The following is a 21,098-nucleotide window of genomic DNA, read 5'->3' as shown; positions in this document are numbered from 1 at the left end:
GGTGGGCTCCTGGAGTGACAGGAAGAGCTTCTGAGGGCTCCGCAGTGGGGGGCTCCTGGAGTGACAGGAAGAGCTTCTGAGGGCTCTGCAGTGGGGGGCTCCTGGAGTGACAGGAAGAGCTTCTGAGGGCTCTGCAGTGGGGGGCTCCTGGAGTGACAGGAAGAGCTTCTGAGGGCTCTGCAGTGGAGGGCTCCTGGAGTGACAGGAAGAGCTTCTGAGGGCTCTGCAGTGGAGGGCTCCTGGAGGCATATTAACACATTCTGCCGCAGTTCTCCAGCGCGGCCGATTCACCCAATCAGCTGGCTGGAATCGGCACATGTGACTACACAGCGTGCACGCGGATTGCCTGCAGCAGCCGTGTGCACTACACAGTACAGTTAAGCAGCCGTGTACTACACACTCCACTTAAGCAGCACGGGGTTAGGTTTAGGGTTAGGTTTAGGGTTAACTAAACCTAACCCCAACCCTAAACCTAACCCTAAACACTAACCCTAAAGCTTAACCCTAACCCCAACCCTAACCCTAAACACAACCGTAAACCTAACCCTAAACCTAACCCTAAACCCTAACCCCGTGCTGCTTAACTGTAGTGTGTAGTGCACACGGCTGCTGCAGGCAATCCGCGTGCACGCTGTGTAGTCACATGTGCCGATTCCAGCCAGCTGATTGGGTGAATCGGCCGCGCTGGAGAACTGCGGCAGAATGTGTTAATATGCCTCCTGGAGTGACAGGAAGAGCTTCTGAGGGCTCTGCAGTGGGGGGCTCCTGGAGTGACAGGAAGAGCTTCTGAGGGCTCTGCAGTGGAGGGCTCCTGGAGTGACAGGAAGAGCTTCTGAGGGCTCTGCAGTGGAGGGCTCCTGGAGTGACAGGAAGAGCTTCTGAGGGCTCTGCAGTGGGGGGCTCCTGGAATGACAGGAAGAGCTTCTGAGGGCTCTGCAGTAGGGGGTTCCTGGAGTGACAGGAAGAGCTTCTGAGGGCTCTGCAGTGGGGGGCTCCTGGAGTGACAGGAAGAGCTTCTGAGGCCTCTGCAGTGGGGGGCTCCTGGAGTGACAGGAAGAGCTTCTGAGGGCTCTGCAGTGGGGGGCTCCTGGAGTGACAGGAAGAGCTTCTGAGGGCTCTGCAGTGGGGGGCTCCTGGAGTGACAGGAAGAGCTTCTGAGGGCTCTCCAGTGGAGGGCTCCTGGAGTGACAGGAAGAGCTTCTGAGGGCTCTGCAGTGGGAGGGCTCCTGGAGTGACAGGAAGAGCTTCTGAGGGCTCTGCAGTGGGAGGGCTCCTGGAGTGACAGGAAGAGCTTCTGAGGGCTCTGCAGTGGGAGGGCTCCTGGAGTGACAGGAAGAGCTTCTGAGGGCTCTGCAGTGGGAGGGCTCCTGGAGTGACAGGAAGAGCTTCTGAGGGCTCTGCAGTGGGAGGGCTCCTGGAGTGACAGGAAGAGCTTCTGAGGGCTCTGCAGTGGGAGGGCTCCTGGAGTGACAGGAAGAGCTTCTGAGGGCTCTGCAGTGGGAGGGCTCCTGGAGTGACAGGAAGAGCTTCTGAGGGCTCTGCAGTGGGAGGGCTCCTGGAGTGACAGGAAGAGCTTCTGAGGGCTCTGCAGTGGGAGGGCTCCTGGAGTGACAGGAAGAGCTTCTGAGGGCTCTGCAGTGGGAGGGCTCCTGGAGTGACAGGAAGAGCTTCTGAGGGCTCTGCAGTGGGAGGGCTCCTGGAGTGACAGGAAGAGCTTCTGAGGGCTCTGCAGTGGGAGGGCTCCTGGAGTGACAGGAAGAGCTTCTGAGCGCTCTGCAGTGGAGGGCTCCTGGAGTGACAGGAACAGCTTCTGAGGGCTCTGCAGTGGAGGGCTCCTGGAGTGACAGGAACAGCTTCTGAGGGCTCTGCAGTGGAGGGCTCCTGGAGTGACAGGAACAGCTTCTGAGGGCTCTGCAGTGGAGGGCTCCTGGAGTGACAGGAACAGCTTCTGAGGGCTCTGCAGTGGGGGGCTCCTGGAGTGACAGGAACAGCTTCTGAGGGATATGCAGTGGGGGGCTCCTGGAGTGACAGGAAGAGCTTCAGGGGGCTCTGCAGTGGAGGGGCTCCTCGAGTGACGGGAAGAGCTTCTGAGGGCTCCTGGAGTGATAGGAAGAGCTTCTGGTGTGACGTGTGGACAGGTGACTGAATGCGTGAGTGGTGGAAGGGTCAGAGTCAGCGAGGAGGTACGGCGGCACCGCACTGATGGAGACACGCGGCCCGGGGGGCGGTCGGCAGACGGCGAGAACAAGGAGGTCTGTTACAGTGAGACACGATGAGAGCGCGGCGGATGGACAGCCCCCAGAACGGAGTGTGTGATCCGTGGAGGCGCTCTCACATCATTCAGCTAATCCCTGGATCACGAGGCTGATAATCGCGGAGTGTGACCGCGGCGACGCCGGAATGGCGCTAATTCCTTCACTGCTCCTTCAGTTCAGACGTAACAACCTGCTGCTGACCGTCCCGTGAGAACAGTTGTGTAGCAGCAACGGCCTGCCAGGAGGACAAGATCTCCAGCTGTTATCCAGTGATGACTGCGGCCATCAGATCGCTTGATCCTGTGTTGTCCCTCCTCCGCCGGGTCTCGGGCCGCCATCAGATCGCTTGATGCTGTGTTGTCCCTCCTCTCCCGGGTCTCGGGCCGCCATCAGATCGCTTGATGCTATGTTGTCCCTCCTCCTCCTGGTCTTCGGCGGCCATCAGATCGCTTGATCCTGTGTTGTCCCTCCTCCTCTGGGTCTCTGGCCACCATCAGATCGCTTGATGCTGTGTTGTCCCTCCTCCTCTGGGTCTCTGGCTACCATCAGATCACTTGATGCTGTGTTGTCCCTCCTCCTCTGGGTCTCTGGCTACCATCAGATCACTTGATGCTGTGTTGTCCCTCCTCCTCTGGGTCTCTGGCTACCATCAGATCACTTGATGCTGTGTTGTCCCTCCTCCTCTGGGTCTCTGGCTACCATCAGATCACTTGATGCTGTGTTGTCCCTCCTCCTCTGGGTCTCTGGCTACCATCAGATCACTTGATGCTGTGTTGTCCCTCATCCTCCGGTGTCTCTGGCCACCATCAGATCACTTGATGCTATGTTGTCCCTCCTCCTCCTGGTCTTCGGCGGCCATCAGATCGCTTGATCCTGTGTTGTCCCTCCTCCTCTGTGTCTCTGGCCACCATCAGATCACTTGATGCTATGTTGTCCCTCCTCCTCCTGGTCTCCAGCCGCCATCAGATCGCTTGATGCTGTGTTGTCCCTCCTCCTCCTGGTCTCCAGCCGCCATGAGATCGCTAGATGCTGTGTTGTCCCTCCTCCGCCGGGTCTCGGGCTGCCATCAGATCGCTTGATGCTGTGTTGTCCCTCCTCCGGGTCTCTGGCCGCCATCAGATCGCTTGATGCTATGTTGTCCCTCCTCCTCCTGGTCTCCAGCCGCCATCAGATCGCTTGATGCTGTGTTGTCCCTCCTCCTCCTGGTCTCCAGCCGCCATGAGATCGCTAGATGCTGTGTTGTCCCTCCTACGCCGGGTCTCGGGCTGCCATCAGATCGCTTGATGCTGTGTTGTCCCTCCTCCGGGTCTCTGGCCGCCATCAGATCGCTTGATGCTATGTTGTCCCTCCTCCTCCGGGTCTCCAGCCGCCATCAGATCACTTGATGCTATGTTGTCCCTCCTCCTCCTGGTCTTCGGCGGCCATCAGATCGCTTGATCCTGTGTTGTCCCTCCTCCTCTGGGTCTCTGGCCACCATCAGATCGCTTGATGCTGTGTTGTCCCTCCTCCTCTGGGTCTCTGGCTACCATCAGATCACTTGATACTGTGTTGTCCCTCCTCCTCTGGGTCTCTGGCTACCATCAGATCACTTGATGCTGTGTTGTCCCTCCTCCTCTGGGTCTCTGGCTACCATCAGATCACTTGATGCTGTGTTGTCCCTCCTCCTCTGGGTCTCTGGCTACCATCAGATCACTTGATGCTGTGTTGTCCCTCCTCCTCTGGGTCTCTGGCTACCATCAGATCACTTGATGCTGTGTTGTCCCTCCTCCTCTGGGTCTCTGGCTACCATCAGATCACTTGATGCTGTGTTGTCCCTCCTCCTCTGGGTCTCTGGCTACCATCAGATCACTTGATGCTGTGTTGTCCCTCCTCCTCTGGGTCTCTGGCTACCATCAGATCACTTGATGCTGTGTTGTCCCTCCTCCTCTGGGTCTCTGGCTACCATCAGATCACTTGATGCTGTGTTGTCCCTCATCCTCCGGTGTCTCTGGCCACCATCAGATCACTTGATGCTATGTTGTCCCTCCTCCTCCTGGTCTTCGGCGGCCATCAGATCGCTTGATCCTGTGTTGTCCCTCCTCCTCTGTGTCTCTGGCCACCATCAGATCACTTGATGCTATGTTGTCCCTCCTCCTCTGTGTCTCTGGCCACCATCAGATCACTTGATGCTATGTTGTCCCTCCTCCTCTGGGTCTCGGGCCGCCATCCGTCACCTCAACAATATTCCGGTTTTTTCTTCTGCTATCTCCTCCTCCACTAAACATGCCGCCCCCCTCCCCATTACTAAGGGAGCGTCTCTCGGACCACCCGGTGGTGCTGCCCGCCGCCCATCTCTAATCTCCCCAAACTCCTGGGAGGTCTCCTCTAATCGGCTCTCTGATGACGCTCTCATTAACCCCTTACAGTCTGGTTATCGCTCTCCACATTCTACAGAAACCGCTCTTATTAAAGTGTCACATGATCTTCTGGCGACGCTCCCTGCCGATCCCCCTGATCTCTGCTGTGGTCTGTAGATCTCCCCTCGGTACGCTCCGCTCTGTCGGTCCTGAGGACTCTGTGCTCTCCAGCTCCTCCCACCTCTCTGAGCGCTCAATGTCTCCTCCTGCTGGTGGGGCTCCTCCTCTCATCCTGTTCAGTCTGTGGAGGAGTGAAACCCAAAACTATCATTACTGACCCCCGTTGTAGTAATAATAATATGAATGTGTTTCTTAAAGGAGCCTGTGTGTGTGTGCATGTATATATGTATGTGCGTGTGTGTATGTGCGTGCATATATATATATATATCTATCTCTGTCCGCCTTCATAGGAAATAGCTAGCAGTGAAATGGTTAACTGGTTCATTCTTGTGCTGGTATCCTGAAATGCACTCCTACACGAGTTCTACAAGGTCCTGAGATGTTTCTCATGAGAAAGACCTGCGATGCCCACCGCTCATAAGAGGGGGGGGGGGGGCTGCTCCTTATCTCCTCCCTTGGATTCCTTGGTCCAGGCAGAGCTATTGATAGTCTATTCTAGTTGTGTTTCCTAGATATTACGTGTTCACATAGCGACATACACCTGGGGGGTAAACATATGTTAATCAGCAGCGTCGTTACATACTCGGCCAATCAGGAGTTGTTATGATGTTGGGAGGGGCATGCATGTAATTGGTGCATCACATTCAGTATAACTGTATTGTACTTCCTTACAATAACCCAGAAGGGTATGGGGGCTCACGGGGAGTACCCCTGAGTTCAAATACATATATTCATGCATGAAGCTTCCAATTATCACCAATCTGGAGCAGACCAGTGAAATCTTCTGGAATAGGATTTATTCCCATTAACACCCCGTTCTATGCTGCTTCCCTTCCCTCCGACACACACGTGATTGTCCGCTGCCTCTAGCAGCACGTCCTCTGAGCTCCTTGCTGTAATCCTGAGATCTCCATCTGCGCTGCCGCCATAACACCTCGCGGTACGCCCGCTGCGCTCGGGTCATATGTGGCTCCCATCTTTCCTTCAGTCACTTGTTCACTCGTATGGCCTGCAGCTCAACAACCTCAGCCGGATCCGCCCCCCCGCGGAGACCTCAAAAACTTATTGTTGCCCTGATTGATTCTCCTCTTCGGTTCTCCCCTCATTAAACTCTCCACAGCAGTCAGGCTTGCCTCTGCCCGGCGCTGGTGGCTGCGTCGCCGCCTCCTCCTCTGCCGGCGCTGGTGCTGCGTCGCCGCCTCCTCCTCTGCCCGGCGCTGGTGGCTGCGTCGCCGCCTCCTCCTCTGCCCGGCGCTGGTGGCTGCGTCGCCGCCCTCCTCCTCTGCCCGGCGCTGGTGGCTGCGTCGCCGCCTCCTCCTCTGCCCGGCGCTGGTGGCTGCGTCGCCGCCGCCTCCTCTGCCCGGCGCTGGTGGCTGCGTCGCCGCCGCCTCCTCTGCCCGGCGCTGGTGGCTGCGTCGCCGCCGCCTCTCTGCCCGGCGCTGGTGGCTGCGTCGCCGCCGCCTCCTCTGCCCGGCGCTGGTGGCTGCGTCGCCGCCGCCTCCTCTGCCCGGCGCTGGTGGCTGCGTCGCCGCCAGCCTTCCTCTGCCCGGCGCTGGTGGCTGCGTCGCCGCCGCCTTCCTCTGCCCGGCGCTGGTGGCTGCGTCGCCGCCGCCTCCTCTGCCCGGCGCTGGTGGCTGCGTCGCCGCCGCCTCCTCTGCCCGGCGCTGGTGGCTGCGTCGCCGCCGCCGCCTCCTCTGCCCCGGCGCTGGTGGCTGCGTCGCCCGCCGCCTCCTCTGCCCGGCGCTGGTGGCTGCGTCGCCGCCGCCTCCTCTGCCCGGCGCTGGTGGCTGCGTCGCCGCCGCCTCCTCTGCCCGGCGCTGGTGGCTGCGTCGCCGCCGCCTCCTCTGCCTCTGCCGGCGCTGGTGGCTGCGTCGCCGCCGCCTCCTCTGCCCGGCGCTGGTGGCTGCGTCGCCGCCGCTCCTCTCCTCTGCCCGGCGCTGGTGGCTGCGTCGCCGCCGCCTCCTCCTCCTCTGCCCGGCGCTGGTGGCTGCGTCGCCGCCTCCTCCTCCTCCTCCTCTGCCCGGCGCTGGTGGCTGCGTCGCCGCCTCCTCCTCCTCCTCTGCCCGGCGCTGGTGGCTGCGTCGCCGCCTCTCCTCCTCCTCCTCTGCCCGGCGCTGGTGGCTGCGTCGCCGCCTCCTCCTCCTCCTCCTCTGCCCGGCGCTGGTGGCTGCGTCGCCGCCTCCTCCTCCTCCTCTGCCCGGCGCTGGTGGCTGCGTCGCCGCCTCCTCCTCCTCCTCCTCTGCCCGGCGCTGGTGGCTGCGTCGCCGCCTCCTCCTCCTCCTCTGCCCGGCGCTGGTGGCTGCGTCGCCGCCTCCTCCTCCTCCTCCTGCCCTGCGCTGGTGGCTGCGTCGCCGCCTCCTCCCTCCTCCTCTGCCCTGCGCTGGGTGGCTGCGTCGCCGCCTCTCCTCCTCCTCCTCTGCCCTGCGCTGGTGGCTGCGTCGCCGCCTCCTCCTCCTCCTCTGCCCTGCGCTGGTGGCTGCGTCGCCGGCCTCCTCCTCCTCCTCTGCCCTGCGCTGGTGGCTGCGTCGCCGCCTCCTCCTCCTCCTCTGCCCTGCGCTGGTGGCTGCGTCGCCGCCTCCTCCTCCTGCTCTGCCCTGCGCTGGTGGCTGCGTCGCCCGCCTCCTCCTCCTGCTCTGCCCTGCGCTGGTGGCTGCGTCGCCGCCTCCTCCTCCTGCTCTGCCCCTGCGCTGGTGGCTGCGTCGCCGCCTCCTCCTCCTGCTCTGCCCTGCGCTGGTGGCTGCGTCGCCGCCTCCTCCTCCTCCTCTCTGCCCTGCGCTGGTGGCTGCGTCGCCGCCTCCTCCTCCTCCTCTGCCCTGCGCTGGTGGCTGCGTCGCCGCCTCCTCCTCCTCCTCTGCCCTGCGCTGGTGGCTGCGTCGCCGCCTCCTCCTCCTCCTCTGCCCTGCGCTGGTGGCTGCGTCGCCGCCTCCTCCTCCTCTGCCATGTGCTGGTGTCGCCCCTCTCTCTCGTCCCTGTAAGTTCTCGTGAGTGGGACCCTCACTCCTCTTGTCTACATGTATGTATAGCTGCAAGGAGCATGACTTCAGTTCAGCTGACGCTTTAAAGAGAGTAAGACCCTAAAAATAAGTCTTTATTCAAACTGTATGATAATTACGCCTCGTGGTGAAAATAGGCCACTAGATCTGTAAACAAAGGAATAATCTCTATATACAAAGGATAAAGGTAGCAAGTTACATTACATCATTAACTCCCTGCCATCGGGGCTTCTCCTTCTCCTCCTCCCTGCCGTCGGGGCTTCTCCTTCTCCTCCTCCCTGCCGTCGGGGCTTCTCCTTCTCCTCCTCCCTGCCGTCGGGGCTTCTCCTTCTCCTCCTCCCTGCCGTCGGGGCTTCTCCTTCTCCTCCTCCCTCCCGTCGGGGCTTCGCCTTCTCCTCCTCCCTGCCGTCGGGGCTTCGCCTTCTCCTCCTCCCTGCCGTCGGGGCTTCTCCTTCTCCTCCTCCCTGCCGTCGGGGCTTCTCCTTCTCCTCCTCCCTGCCGTCGGGGCTTCTCCTTCTCCTCCTCCCTGCCGTCGGGGCTTCTCCTTCTCCTCCTCCCTCCCGTCGGGGCTTCGCCTTCTCCTCCTCCCTGCCGTCGGGGCTTCGCCTTCTCCTCCTCCCTGCCGTCGGGGCTTCGCCTTCTCCTCCTCCCTGCCGTCGGGGCTTCGCCTTCTCCTCCTCCCTGCCGTCGGGGCTTCTCCTTCTCCTCCTCCCTGCCGTCGGGGCTTCTCCTTCTCCTCCTCCCTGCCGTCGGGGCTTCTCCTTCTCCTCCTCCCTGCCGTCGGGGCTTCTCCTTCTCCTCCTCCCTGCCGTCGGGGCTTCTCCTTCTCCTCCTCCCTGCCGTCGGGGCTTCTCCTTCTCCTCCTCCCTGCCGTCGGGGCTTCTCCTTCTCCTCCTCCCTGCCGTCGGGGCTTCTCCTTCTCCTCCTCCCTGCCGTCGGGGCTTCTCCTTCTCCTCCTCCCTGCCGTCGGGGCTTCTCCTTCTCCTCCTCCCTGCCGTCGGGGCTTCTCCTTCTCCTCCTCCCTGCCGTCGGGGCTTCTCCTTCTCCTCCTCCCTGCCGTCGGGGCTTCTCCTTCTCCTCCTCCCTGCCGTCGGGGCTTCTCCTTCTCCTCCTCCTCCTCCCTGCCGTCGGGGCTTCTCCTTCGCCTTCTCCTCCTCCCTGCCGTCGGGGCCTCTCCTTCGCCTTCTCCTCCTCCCTGCCGTCGGGGCCTCTCCTTCGCCTTCTCCTCCTCCCTGCCGTCGGGGCCTCTCCTTCGCCTTCTCCTCCTCCCTGCCGTCGGGGCCTCGCCTTCGCCTTCTCCTCCTCCCTGCCGTCGGGGCCTCTCCTTCGCCTTCTCCTCCTCCCTGCCGTCGGGGCCTCGCCTTCGCCTTCTCCTCCTCCCTGCCGTCGGGGCCTCGCCTTCGCCTTCTCCTCCGCCCTGCCGTCGGGGCCTCGCCTTCGCCTTCTCCTCCGCCCTGCCGTCGGGGCCTCGCCTTCGCCTTCTCCTCCTCCCTGCCGTCGGGGCCTCGCCTTCGCCTTCTCCTCCGCCCTGCCGTCGGGGCCTCGCCTTCGCCTTCTCCTCCGCCCTGCCGTCGGGGCCTCGCCTTCGCCTTCTCCTCCGCCCTGCCGTCGGGGCCTCGCCTTCGCCTTCTCCTCCGCCCTGCCGTCGGGGCCTCGCCTTCGCCTTCTCCTCCGCCCTGCCGTCGGGGCCTCGCCTTCGCCTTCTCCTCCGCCCTGCCGTCGGGGCCTCGCCTTCGCCTTCTCCTCCGCCCTGCCGTCGGGGCCTCGCCTTCGCCTTCTCCTCCGCCCTGCCGTCGGGGCCTCGCCTTCGCCTTCTCCTCCGCCCTGCCGTCGGGGCCTCGCCTTCGCCTTCTCCTCCGCCCTGCCGTCGGGGCCTCGCCTTCGCCTTCTCCTCCGCCCTGCCGTCGGGGCCTCGCCTTCGCCTTCTCCTCCGCCCTGCCGTCGGGGCCTCGCCTTCGCCTTCTCCTCCGCCCTGCCGTCGGGGCCTCGCCTTCGCCTTCTCCTCCGCCCTGCCGTCGGGGCCTCGCCTTCGCCTTCTCCTCCGCCCTGCCGTCGGGGCCTCGCCTTCGCCTTCTCCTCCGCCCTGCCGTCGGGGCCTCGCCTTCGCCTTCTCCTCCGCCCTGCCGTCGGGGCCTCGCCTTCGCCTTCTCCTCCGCCCTGCCGTCGGGGCCTCGCCTTCGCCTTCTCCTCCGCCCTGCCGTCGGGGCCTCGCCTTCGCCTTCTCCTCCGCCCTGCCGTCGGGGCCTCGCCTTCGCCTTCTCCTCCGCCCTGCCGTCGGGGCCTCGCCTTCGCCTTCTCCTCCGCCCTGCCGTCGGGGCCTCGCCTTCGCCTTCTCCTCCGCCCTGCCGTCGGGGCCTCGCCTTCGCCTTCTCCTCCGCCCTGCCGTCGGGGCCTCGCCTTCGCCTTCTCCTCCGCCCTGCCGTCGGGGCCTCGCCTTCGCCTTCTCCTCCGCCCTGCCGTCGGGGCCTCGCCTTCGCCTTCTCCTCCGCCCTGCCGTCGGGGCCTCGCCTTCGCCTTCTCCTCCGCCCTGCCGTCGGGGCCTCGCCTTCGCCTTCTCCTCCGCCCTGCCGTCGGGGCCTCGCCTTCGCCTTCTCCTCCGCCCTGCCGTCGGGGCCTCGCCTTCGCCTTCTCCTCCGCCCTGCCGTCGGGGCCTCGCCTTCGCCTTCTCCTCCGCCCTGCCGTCGGGGCCTCGCCTTCGCCTTCTCCTCCGCCCTGCCGTCGGGGCCTCGCCTTCGCCTTCTCCTCCGCCCTGCCGTCGGGGCCTCGCCTTCGCCTTCTCCTCCGCCCTGCCGTCGGGGCCTCGCCTTCGCCTTCTCCTCCGCCCTGCCGTCGGGGCCTCGCCTTCGCCTTCTCCTCCGCCCTGCCGTCGGGGCCTCGCCTTCGCCTTCTCCTCCGCCCTGCCGTCGGGGCCTCGCCTTCGCCTTCTCCTCCGCCCTGCCGTCGGGGCCTCGCCTTCGCCTTCTCCTCCGCCCTGCCGTCGGGGCCTCGCCTTCGCCTTCTCCTCCGCCCTGCCGTCGGGGCCTCGCCTTCGCCTTCTCCTCCGCCCTGCCGTCGGGGCCTCGCCTTCGCCTTCTCCTCCGCCCTGCCGTCGGGGCCTCGCCTTCGCCTTCTCCTCCGCCCTGCCGTCGGGGCCTCGCCTTCGCCTTCTCCTCCGCCCTGCCGTCGGGGCCTCGCCTTCGCCTTCTCCTCCGCCCTGCCGTCGGGGCCTCGCCTTCGCCTTCTCCTCCGCCCTGCCGTCGGGGCCTCGCCTTCGCCTTCTCCTCCGCCCTGCCGTCGGGGCCTCGCCTTCGCCTTCTCCTCCGCCCTGCCGTCGGGGCCTCGCCTTCGCCTTCTCCTCCGCCCTGCCGTCGGGGCCTCGCCTTCGCCTTCTCCTCCGCCCTGCCGTCGGGGCCTCGCCTTCGCCTTCTCCTCCGCCCTGCCGTCGGGGCCTCGCCTTCGCCTTCTCCTCCGCCCTGCCGTCGGGGCCTCGCCTTCGCCTTCTCCTCCGCCCTGCCGTCGGGGCCTCGCCTTCGCCTTCTCCTCCGCCCTGCCGTCGGGGCCTCGCCTTCGCCTTCTCCTCCGCCCTGCCGTCGGGGCCTCGCCTTCGCCTTCTCCTCCGCCCTGCCGTCGGGGCCTCGCCTTCGCCTTCTCCTCCGCCCTGCCGTCGGGGCCTCGCCTTCGCCTTCTCCTCCGCCCTGCCGTCGGGGCCTCGCCTTCGCCTTCTCCTCCGCCCTGCCGTCGGGGCCTCGCCTTCGCCTTCTCCTCCGCCCTGCCGTCGGGGCCTCGCCTTCGCCTTCTCCTCCGCCCTGCCGTCGGGGCCTCGCCTTCGCCTTCTCCTCCGCCCTGCCGTCGGGGCCTCGCCTTCGCCTTCTCCTCCGCCCTGCCGTCGGGGCCTCGCCTTCGCCTTCTCCTCCGCCCTGCCGTCGGGGCCTCGCCTTCGCCTTCTCCTCCGCCCTGCCGTCGGGGCCTCGCCTTCGCCTTCTCCTCCGCCCTGCCGTCGGGGCCTCGCCTTCGCCTTCTCCTCCGCCCTGCCGTCGGGGCCTCGCCTTCGCCTTCTCCTCCGCCCTGCCGTCGGGGCCTCGCCTTCGCCTTCTCCTCCGCCCTGCCGTCGGGGCCTCGCCTTCGCCTTCTCCTCCGCCCTGCCGTCGGGGCCTCGCCTTCGCCTTCTCCTCCGCCCTGCCGTCGGGGCCTCGCCTTCGCCTTCTCCTCCGCCCTGCCGTCGGGGCCTCGCCTTCGCCTTCTCCTCCGCCCTGCCGTCGGGGCCTCGCCTTCGCCTTCTCCTCCGCCCTGCCGTCGGGGCCTCGCCTTCGCCTTCTCCTCCGCCCTGCCGTCGGGGCCTCGCCTTCGCCTTCTCCTCCGCCCTGCCGTCGGGGCCTCGCCTTCGCCTTCTCCTCCGCCCTGCCGTCGGGGCCTCGCCTTCGCCTTCTCCTCCGCCCTGCCGTCGGGGCCTCGCCTTCGCCTTCTCCTCCGCCCTGCCGTCGGGGCCTCGCCTTCGCCTTCTCCTCCGCCCTGCCGTCGGGGCCTCGCCTTCGCCTTCTCCTCCGCCCTGCCGTCGGGGCCTCGCCTTCTCCTTCTCCTCCGCCCTGCCGTCGGGGCCTCGCCTTCTCCTTCTCCTCCGCCCTGCCGTCGGGGCCTCGCCTTCTCCTTCTCCTCCGCCCTGCCGTCGGGGCCTCGCCTTCTCCTTCTCCTCCGCCCTGCCGTCGGGGCCTCGCCTTCTCCTTCTCCTCCGCCCTGCCGTCGGGGCCTCGCCTTCTCCTTCTCCTCCGCCCTGCCGTCGGGGCCTCGCCTTCTCCTTCTCCTCCGCCCTGCCGTCGGGGCCTCGCCTTCTCCTTCTCCTCCGCCCTGCCGTCGGGGCCTCGCCTTCTCCTTCTCCTCCGCCCTGCCGTCGGGGCCTCGCCTTCTCCTTCTCCTCCGCCCTGCCGTCGGGGCCTCGCCTTCTCCTTCTCCTCCGCCCTGCCGTCGGGGCCTCGCCTTCTCCTTCTCCTCCGCCCTGCCGTCGGGGCCTCGCCTTCTCCTTCTCCTCCGCCCTGCCGTCGGGGCCTCGCCTTCTCCTTCTCCTCCGCCCTGCCGTCGGGGCCTCGCCTTCTCCTTCTCCTCCGCCCTGCCGTCGGGGCCTCGCCTTCTCCTTCTCCTCCGCCCTGCCGTCGGGGCCTCGCCTTCTCCTTCTCCTCCGCCCTGCCGTCGGGGCCTCGCCTTCTCCTTCTCCTCCGCCCTGCCGTCGGGGCCTCGCCTTCTCCTTCTCCTCCGCCCTGCCGTCGGGGCCTCGCCTTCTCCTTCTCCTCCGCCCTGCCGTCGGGGCCTCGCCTTCTCCTTCTCCTCCGCCCTGCCGTCGGGGCCTCGCCTTCTCCTTCTCCTCCGCCCTGCCGTCGGGGCCTCGCCTTCTCCTTCTCCTCCGCCCTGCCGTCGGGGCCTCGCCTTCTCCTTCTCCTCCGCCCTGCCGTCGGGGCCTCGCCTTCTCCTTCTCCTCCGCCCTGCCGTCGGGGCCTCGCCTTCTCCTTCTCCTCCGCCCTGCCGTCGGGGCCTCGCCTTCTCCTTCTCCTCCGCCCTGCCGTCGGGGCCTCGCCTTCTCCTTCTCCTCCGCCCTGCCGTCGGGGCCTCGCCTTCTCCTTCTCCTCCGCCCTGCCGTCGGGGCCTCGCCTTCTCCTTCTCCTCCGCCCTGCCGTCGGGGCCTCGCCTTCTCCTTCTCCTCCGCCCTGCCGTCGGGGCCTCGCCTTCTCCTTCTCCTCCGCCCTGCCGTCGGGGCCTCGCCTTCTCCTTCTCCTCCGCCCTGCCGTCGGGGCCTCGCCTTCTCCTTCTCCTCCGCCCTGCCGTCGGGGCCTCGCCTTCTCCTTCTCCTCCGCCCTGCCGTCGGGGCCTCGCCTTCTCCTTCTCCTCCGCCCTGCCGTCGGGGCCTCGCCTTCTCCTTCTCCTCCGCCCTGCCGTCGGGGCCTCGCCTTCTCCTTCTCCTCCGCCCTGCCGTCGGGGCCTCGCCTTCGCCTTCTCCTCCGCCCTGCCGTCGGGGGCCTCGCCTTCGCCTTCTCCTCCGCCCTGCCGTCGGGGGCCTCGCCTTCGCCTTCTCCTCCGCCCTGCCGTCGGGGGCCTCGCCTTCTCCTCCGCCCTGCCGTCGGGGGCCTCGCCTTCTCCTCCGCCCTGCCGTCGGGGGCCTCGCCTTCTCCTCCGCCCTGCCGTCGGGGGCCTCGCCTTCTCCTCCGCCCTGCCGTCGGGGGCCTCGCCTTCTCCTCCGCCCTGCCGTCGGGGGCCTCGCCTTCTCCTCCGCCCTGCCGTCGGGGGCCTCGCCTTCTCCTCCGCCCTGCCGTCGGGGGCCTCGCCTTCTCCTCCGCCCTGCCGTCGGGGGCCTCGCCTTCTCCTCCGCCCTGCCGTCGGGGGCCTCGCCTTCTCCTCCGCCCTGCCGTCGGGGGCCTCGCCTTCTCCTCCGCCCTGCCGTCGGGGGCCTCGCCTTCTCCTCCGCCCTGCCGTCGGGGGCCTCGCCTTCTCCTCCGCCCTGCCGTCGGGGGCCTCGCCTTCTCCTCCGCCCTGCCGTCGGGGGCCTCGCCTTCTCCTCCGCCCTGCCGTCGGGGGCCTCGCCTTCTCCTCCCTCCGCCCTGCCGTCGGGGGCCTCGCCTTCTCCTCCGCCCTGCCGTCGGGGGCCTCGCCTTCTCCTCCGCCCTGCCGTCGGGGGCCTCGCCTTCTCCTCCGCCCTGCCGTCGGGGGCCTCGCCTTCTCCTCCGCCCTGCCGTCGGGGGCCTCGCCTTCTCCTCCGCCCTGCCGTCGGGGCCTCGCCTTCTCCTCCGCCCTGCCGTCGGGGCCTCGCCTTCTCCTCCGCCCTGCCGTCGGGGCCTCGCCTGCTCCGCCCTGCCGTCGGGGGCCTCGCCTGCTCCGCCCTGCCGTCGGGGGCCTCGCCTTCTCCGCCTGCTCCGCCCTGCCGTCGGGGGCCTCGCCTGCTCCGCCTGCTCCTTCCGCTCCGCCCTGCCGTCGGGGCCTCTCACCCTTCCGCTCCGCCCTGCCGTCGGGGCCTCTCACCCTTCTGAGTTAAGAGACTAGGACCTTCTTACACTATTGTAATACAGCTGACCAGGTCCTCCTTCCAGCAGAACAATACCCCTCTTCCTAGACCAGGATGTAATCTTCAATGTCCATCATGTTGACTTCTATCCAGCCTGCACATCAGAAGCGGGGGGACATCTCTACTCAGTATGTTCCAATCGAAGATCCCAAGCCGTAATTAAATGGCTGAATAACATCTAAATGTTCCTGCCGTGTGTCCTTCTGTATGTAACGTGTGATCAGTCTGTTCTCTCATCTGTAAAGTGCTACAACAGAAACCGGGATATTATGTGAGAAGAAAGTCTGGTGATCCGTGGAGATGTGACTGGTGGATGTCTCCGCTTATCTCTCTCCATGCAGCACAGAATAGGAAGAACCATCACCGCTGATCTCTGGTATTCAGGGGCATTTATCACTGTTGTGGGGTTTGTCATCCGCTTCGTCTCCTGAATGATCCCCCAAGGATGGACAGGAAGGAGATCACCAGAAGGATATTAGACGTCACCTGGGAGATCATCTACCTGCTGACCGGAGAGGTGAACTTTTCTCCATTCCTCCCATCTTTCTTGTATTTGTGTGGTGTAGCATGAAACCCCGAGAGGTGGTGGCAGCCAGTGAGATCCCTGAGTCATAGAATCATAGAATGGTAGAGTTGGAAAGGTCCTCCAGGGTCATTGGGTCCTCAGGGGTCCTCGGGGGTCATTGGGTCTAATCCCCTTCTCGGTGCAGGATTCACTAAATCATCCCAGACAGATGTCTGTCCAGCCTTTGTTTGAAGACATCCATTGAAGGAGAACTCCCCACCTCCTGTGGTAACCTGTTCCACTCATTGATCCCCTCACTGTCTAATATCTAATCCGTGTCTCCTCCCTCTCAGTTTCATCCCATTGCTTCTAGTCTTTCCTTGTACAGATGAGAATAGGGCTGATCCCTCTGCACTGTGACCGCCCTTCAGACATTTGTAGACCGCTATTAAGTCTCCTCTCAGCCTTCTCTTCTGCTAAACATTCCCAGATCCTTTACCCGTTCCTCATAGGACATGATTTGCAGACCGCTCACCATCTTGGTGACTCTTCTCTGAACTTGCTCCAGTTTGTAGAGGTCTTGTATAAAGTGGGGTGCCCAGAACTGGACCCAGTATTCCAGATGAGGTCTGACTAAGGAAGAGTAGAGGGGGATAATGACCTCACATGATCTAGACTCTCTGCTTCTCCTAATACGTCCCAGAATTGGGTTTGCCTTTTTGGCTGCTGCATCACATTGTTGACTCATGTTCAGTCTGTGATCTATTAGTATACCCAAGTCTTTTTCACATGTGCTGCTGCTTAGCCCAATTCCTCCCATTCTGTATGTGCTTTCTTCATTTTTCTTGCCCAGATGTAGGACTTTGCATTTCTCCGTGTTAAATACCATTCTGTTAGTCGCCGACCACTGTACAAGCTTTTCTAGATCTTTCTGAATATTGACCCTCTCTTCTCTAGTGTTAGCTATCCCTCCTAGCTTTGTGTCGTTAGTTTGATCAGTTTCCCACAATTCCCTCCTCCAGATCATTTATAACAATGTTGGCCATCACTGGGCCTAGGACAGAGCCTTGTGGTTCCCACTTGATACATTCTTCCACTTGGATGTGCAGCCATTTATGACCACTCTGTGAGTCCGATCACTCAGCCAGTTGTGAATCCACCTAACAGTTTCCTTGTCAATCCCAGATTTGGTCATTTTATAAATAAGTCTGGTATGAGATACTTTGTCAAATGCTTTACTAAGGTCAGGATATACTATATCCACCGCATCTCCCTGATCAGCCCAGTCGGCGATTCTGTCATGGAAGGAAATTAGATTAGTCTGGCATGACTAGTTTGTTACACACCCATGCTGGCTCTGGTTAATTACTCCATTCTCACCCAAGTACTTGCATACATGCTGTTTAACCCCTTAGTGACGGCCTCATTGCCTTTTTACGTCCTGCCTAAGTGGGCTTTAATCCTAGAGGACGTAGAAACATGCATCCTCTTTGGATTAAAGCCCCTCAGGCTCTGGACGTGACAGCTCCATGTTGTTGGTGCCCGCAGGTATCTGTCATCCTTGGCAGTGGGCAGTCCCCCCTGGCAATGCGATCAGTGCTATCCAATGGATAGTGCCGATCGCACTAAAGTAAATAAAATGTTAAAAGATGCTGAAACTACTCACCTAGGTCTCCGGCGATGATACGGACCCTCCGCGGTATTCTGCACATGCGTGCCAGGAGAAACATGGCTTCGAAGGCGCAAATGCCAATATTCCCCCCCCCCCCCCAGGAAATTTTTAATTTCCTGTCTCCCGACTACCTGCAGGTAGCCAAGAGACAGGCGATGCCACCGGGGACCGGTCCCTGGACCCGTGATCGCCGTTTACTGGTGGTAAACGGCGATCACGAAAAAGTTTTAAAAAGTAAAAGTTTCACCTCCCCTCATGGATTGGATCCATGAGGGGAGGTGAAAATACCCCCGTCCTCCGAGATGTCCCGCGGTAATCTGCCATTGATGCGGGCTTCTGCTCATGCGCGCCAAGGAAAAATGACGGCACATGCGCAGGAGCCCGGATCGCCCAGGAGAATTAAAATCTCCTGGCTCCTGTCTCTCAGCAGGGACTGCGGTGAGTGGTCCCCGCTTCCATGATCGCCGCTATCCTATGGATAGCGACGATCACGAAAAAGTTTTTAAAAAGATCAAAGTTGTAAAGTTTCATCTCACCTCACGGATCGGATCTGTGAGGGGAGATGAAAATAGTCCCCAAAGCCCCCAAAATTGCCGATAATAACGACAGCGCATGCGCAGAAGAGTCTAATGCCAAAGTTGCCTTTAGCATAGTATCTTGCAGGGACCAAAGTGATTGGTCCCTGCTGACATGGGCGGCTGGTATAAACCTATCACAGCCATCCATGTCATATGTTTAGTAAATATCGGACACGGTTAGTCCGGCGTATCTCCTCCCCGCACTGAGAGAGACTTGTGACAGGAGAGAGACAGCAGCGAAAAACCGTGTCCGATATAGAGTGAAAAAAAACAAAAACCCCCGCCGTCGTCCCATAATCACCGCCCCTTGTACCCTAATCACCCCACTATACCCACGGCCGTTTTTTTTCGGGGGTTACATATTATTTTTTTTAGTTTTCTCTACCTCCATTTAAAAAAAATTCTAAAATGCATCGTAGGCGCTGCGGGGCCGAGCAGGCGTAGGCGCGGCGGGGCCGGGCAGGCGTAGGCGCGGCGGGGCCGGGCAGGCGTAGGCGCGGCGGGGCCGGGCAGGCGTAGGCGCGGCGGGGCCCGGGCAGGCGTAGGCGCGGCGGGGCCCGGGCAGGCGTAGGCGCGGCGGGGCCCGGGCAGGCGTAGGCGCGGCGGGGCCCGGGCAGGCGTAGGCGCGGCGGGGCCCGGGCAGGCGTCGGCGCGGCGGGGCCCGGGCAGGCGTCGGCGCGGCGGGGCCCGGGCAGGCGTCGGCGCGGCGGGGCCCGGGCAGGCGTCGGCGCGGCGGGGCCCGGGCAGGCGTCGGCGCGGCGGGGCCCGGGCAGGCGTCGGCGCGGCGGGGCCCGGGCAGGCGTCGGCGCGGCGGGGCCCGGGCAGGCGTCGGCGCGGCGGGGCCCGGGCAGGCGTCGGCGCGGCGGGGCCCGGGCAGGCGTCGGCGCGGCGGGGCCCGGGCAGGCGTCGGCGCGGCGGGGCAGGCGGGGCCGGGCTGGCGTAGGCGCGGCGGGGCCGGGCTGGCGTAGGCGCGGTGGGGCCGATGCCGTCCTGGAGCTTATTGTCCGGCAGACGAACACCTACGCCGGGCAGTACATGACCGCGCACCCCACCTATATTCCAGGACGTGGACCCCCATAGATGTCCCGGGGCTAAAACAATTCCTGGGATTTGTCCTTTTAGTGGGACTTGTTAAACAATCCTCCATACGGTCCTACTGGTCCGCCAGCGCCGTTCATGTGACGCCTGTGGTTGCGTCTGTAATGCCCCGCCAGCAGTTCGAAAACACCGTGCGATTTTTCCATCTCGCCGATAACACGCAAATTACCCCCGAAAATGACCCGGCGTACGAGCGCTTGTCCTAGGTGCGGCCCCTTATTATTTCATTAAAAGCTTCCTTTAAAACCATTTCTACCCCCTGTGGCGGCGGACGAGTCGCTCGGGAGCTTTAATGGCCGTCTATCCTTTCGCCAATTCATTCCATCGAAACGCGCTAGTATTGGCGTCAAGCTTTATAAATTAGTGAGAGCGCGAGCGGATATACATGCGATATTATGAGGGCAGAGACCGCCACCTAAACCCCCCCAACTGTCCCGAAAATATCGGCGTGAGGGGGAAATCATGTGGAGCGCGTGGGGCGATATTTAAGTAAAGGGGACCACATATATACGGACAATTATTACACCAGCACCCCCCTTTATAAGGCATTACACGACGCAGACACGGGGGCCTGCGGAACGGTGCGCAGAAATAGGGTGGGCTTCCCACAATCCCTGGCTTCCAGACGCGTGGACAGAGGAGCGCCTTACCCGCTGGCAAACGACCCCTTACTGCCATAAAGTGGCATGACAAAAAAAGACGTGTCCTATGCTGCCCACCGCGCCCGCAGACACCTGCGCTGCCGTAAGAGAGAGGGGGCCGCAGCGCAGAAAGGAAAACCGGTCTGCGTCACGGACTATAACGAATTTATGGGGGGGGGGGGGCGATTTGTCCGATCAGGCTCTACAGCCATATCTGGTAAAAGGAGAGACGCGGTCGTGGTATAAGAAGGTAGCGATCTACAGACCGCTGCCTATAATACTCACATAAGTCATCTGGGGGCTGCCAGGAGGAGCTCATTGAACATCTTTTATCTGAGACCGCCGCACCTCAGGATGCATTACAGTCTGAGGAGGTGCGAAGGCTCACAGAGCGCCATTTTCTGCATCCCATCCCAACCCAAAAAATATGCTCAAAAAAGGTGTCGTGTCTGCACCAAACAAGGGAGGAGGAGGGATACGAGATGTTATTGCCCCCTGTGCCCATCCCACCCTGGCCTCTAATTACCCCTGCTGGGAAACCTACCACACCAATTCACATTATTGTTATATATTTATCACTGCTGCCCCCCATAACTTATTGTCTGGAAACGCCAGGAGGGCGGGGGGGAGGGGGGGGGTGCTTTTTAGGGAGTCATTTTTATTTAGTTGCTCCCTGAAATCCAATAGATGGTCCCTCCATTATAGGCCTACCAACGTGTCCTGTATGCAGATTGGGGCTATAATGGGGGTATTACCGAACACAGAAGGACTAGCGCTATAGCATTTGGGGTGCGGCTCCCCAGTGTTCCCTGCTTAAAACAAAGAAAACTGTCATGAAAACGACAAATTTATGAAAAAAAATGAAATTTATTTTTTACTTTGCTTTATAATAATTTTTGCAAAGAATTGTGGAGTCAAAATCCGCAGTAGCCCCCTAGATGGATGCGTTAAGGGGTCTAGTTTTCACAGTGGGGTCATTTGTAGGGTCCCTCTATGGTTTTGGTAGTTTAATGATTCTACAAGTGGGCAATGGGGCCTCGAATTTATTCAGTTGTGCCCTGAAACCCAACGGGTGTTCCCTCCATTATAGGCCGAGCCACGGGCCCTGTATACAGATTGGGGCCACAATGGGTATGTCTCTGAACACGGGACAAACAGGGGGATCCATTTTGGGGTGCAAGTCTTCCTTCATGTGTGTGCTGTACAAAAAAAGCTGTTTTTAAAATGACAGAATTGCCGAAAAACAAAAATCACAACTTTTTTCCTTTTGCTTTGCTTGAATTCATTCAAAAACTGTGGGATCAAAATACGCAGTACACCCCTAGATAAATTTGTTAAGGGGTCTAGTTTTCAAAATGGGGTCACTTGTGGGGGTTCTCTTTGGTTTTGGGTGCTCAAGAGCTCTACATGTGTGCTATGGGGCCTAAAAGGCCTTCAAGGAAAATCTATGTTCTGAAAGCCACTGGCTACTCCTTTCAGTTTGGGCCCCTTTGTGCATCCAGACATAAGATTAGGGCCACAATGGGTATGTCTCTGAACACAGGACAAACGGGGGGATCCATTTTGGGGTGTCAATCCTAAGGCCTCATGTCCACTAGCTAAATGGAATTGCGGATTCCGCAGTGGATTTTGCCCATAGGGAATCATTGACCGTCCATTAAATTGATTTTTGCACTCGCGGATGGCATTTTAAAAGAATTGCGTTTTTCACGCGCAGAAGAAAAAAACGTGACATGCTCCAATTTGCCAGCAGATTCTGCGCGGATCGGCAACATTACTATCACATTGATAGCAATGTGTGCAGATATCGGCATGCAAA

At 62.4% G+C, this 21,098-nt stretch overlaps 1 pseudogene; it reads left to right on the top strand.

Moving 5' to 3' along the window:
* LOC136617211 (zinc finger protein 665-like) overlaps window positions 1-21,098 on the top strand; it is a 515,737-nt pseudogene that overhangs the window by 691 nt on the left and 493,948 nt on the right.

Source organism: Eleutherodactylus coqui, chromosome 1 (genome assembly GCF_035609145.1).
Source record: "Eleutherodactylus coqui strain aEleCoq1 chromosome 1, aEleCoq1.hap1, whole genome shotgun sequence".
In the NCBI taxonomy this organism is placed as follows: domain Eukaryota; kingdom Metazoa; phylum Chordata; class Amphibia; order Anura; family Eleutherodactylidae; genus Eleutherodactylus; species Eleutherodactylus coqui.
This window is presented reverse-complemented; position numbering and strand designations above follow the sequence as displayed.